The sequence below is a fragment of the Oncorhynchus masou genome, unplaced genomic scaffold (genome assembly GCF_036934945.1).
Source record: "Oncorhynchus masou masou isolate Uvic2021 unplaced genomic scaffold, UVic_Omas_1.1 unplaced_scaffold_4985, whole genome shotgun sequence".
Classification (NCBI taxonomy): Eukaryota; Metazoa; Chordata; class Actinopteri; order Salmoniformes; family Salmonidae; genus Oncorhynchus; species Oncorhynchus masou.
This window is the reverse complement of record NW_027011384.1, coordinates 1-2500: the sequence shown is the minus strand read 5'-3', so window position 1 is coordinate 2500 and position 2500 is coordinate 1.

Below are 2500 nucleotides of genomic sequence, written 5' to 3'. Positions count from 1 at the left end.
GCCTACTTAAGCTTTTCTTGGCTCTCTCTACCCAACACTGTTAGGTATTCCTTCTGTACATCGCGACTCGTCAATGTCGCCTTCTCCCAGCAAGCTGTGGAGGGGCTTCAACCGTCTCGATGCTCCAGGGGCCAAGCTCCCCCTGGATCTCCTAGCAAGCTAGGGTTTCGTTCGAATTGTGGCGGTCATGGCAACTTTGATCAAGCGCATGGTCGAGTTTAGGTTCCATAGTGAAGATGCCCCCATCTTTCGATGGGCACCTCCTGATAGTCTCCTACCAGGCCGCGGAATGATCATCTTCGCTCTCATCATCCGAGTCCACCGTCACCCCATCCACTCTGTAGAAGTCCTTAAGGACATCCAGGGAGTACAGGAGAGCCCTTCTGCTAACCAATTTGGCCAGCCGCTTCTCTCTACTGTTACTCACCCCTAAGGCTCGCATCACCTCCTATTGCACGTGCATTTGCAATATGTTTCAATGGGCATTTACCATCACGAATTTGGCATGCTCAAAAATCATGCAGAATTGCAAAATTGACTGACCTGATGAACACAGGATGGCCGGGCAGTGATAGTTGTTCCCTTCCATCACTCGTTGTGTTGATTTCATCATGTCCATTTGGTGATGTTTTTTCACTATTAAATCAATATGTTTCAATGGGCATTTACCATCATGAATTTGGCATGCTCAAAAATCATGCAGAAATGCAAAATTGACTGGCCTGATGAACACAGGATGGCCTGGCAGTGATAGTTGCTCCTTTCCATCGCTCGTTGTGTTGATTTCATTATGTCCATTTGTTTATGTTTTCTCACTTTTGCAAAGTCACTGTGCATTTGCAATATGGTTCAATGGGAATTTACCATCACGAATTTGTCATGCTATAAAAATCGTGCAGGAATGCGAAATTGTCTGGCCCGATGAACTCAGGATGGCTGGGCATTGATTCTGGTAACTCTCCATCGCTCGTTAGGGTTGATTTCAGAATGTCACTTTTGGTGATGGTACCTCACTGTTTAAACATATTGCAAATGGACAAGAGTCACCAGCAAGTCACCGCCCATCAGTCAATTAGATATCATTCTGACACCAAACTGATACAAACTGACACCAAACCCACTTTTTCCAACTCGTTTAGTAGCCAACTATCACATACTTCAGAGCTGGCCCAAAATTCACAACGCCTTCGGTTCAAATCATAAAAAAAACATAAAACACATAGTTACGTTCTAGCTGCGGGTCCATTTCTGATGTTATGTGTAGGCCTAGCTGAGGCGACCCCGAATCCCAAGTTTCGGCTCGATAGGTCATTTGGTGTCCGAGCAAAACCCTAATTGGTGCTGAAAATCCACTTTTTTCGCTGACTTGCTACGGGGTCCTTGAATGAGCTATCGGAGAGAAACGTTGGGTTCCGTCTCTATGGGCCGAGACGGTCGCAATGCACCTAGTCTTGTGACTCTGGGACATTTCTAAATGTCGTCATTTTTGTGATGCAAAAATGAATTGAATTCATTGCAAATGTACGAGGCTGTTTCTCGGTCCGAGAACCTTCTAGAGCGACGTAACTCACCACGCACTATCGACCTGAGGTCTAGAACAGGATTCTAAAGTTTCGAACTCTAGGTCTGACGGTTCTTTAAAAGTTCCAACAAGGTTAACTAATGCAGACAGTGTATGTCTCTACGCACCCCAATGGGTCCCTCCTTCCAAGCTGTGTGTGTGTGATTTAGTTTCCCTTTGAAATTCTATGGGAAAAATGACTGATTTACAGTTCATGGGGGTTGTCTAATCACATATATTGGCGTTGCAAGCGCCATGCTCTACCGAACTGAGCCACACAGGACCCACACAGGATATACATTTTTAGGGTGATTTTAACCACTTCCGGTTGATCCAGGAAGCTTAGAATCAACACAGGTAGACCTCATAGTGGCCTGATGGACTGGTACCGAAGACAGGTTCATACGGCATTCATAACCCATATAGGCTTCAGGTTGAATTTAGGGGTGTAGGCAATGTATTCCTATGGGGAGAGAAGTCAATGCAAACTGTTTGATGTAAACACCTTCTTTTAACTGTTAACCTCTCTGGCCCACCCGGGACGCAACCACACCCCCTGCCAACAATAAATGCAAAAATGCGCTACGCCAAATGCTAATAGCACTCGTTAAAACTCAAACGTTCACTAAAATTCACATGCAGGGTACTCAATTCAAGCTACACTCGTTGTGAATCTAGCCAACGAGTCAGATTTGTAACGCTTTTCGGCGAAAGCATGAGAAACTATTATCTGATAGCAGGAAACACCCCGAAATACCAGAAGGGGACGTAAACAAAGGAATTAGCGTAGCCGGCGCTACACAAAACGCAGAAATAAAATATAAAACATTCATTACCTTTGACGAGATTCTTTGTTGGCACTCCTATATGTCCCATAAACATCACAATTGGGTCTTTTTTCGATTAAATCGGTCCTTGTGTACCCAACATTTACATTTA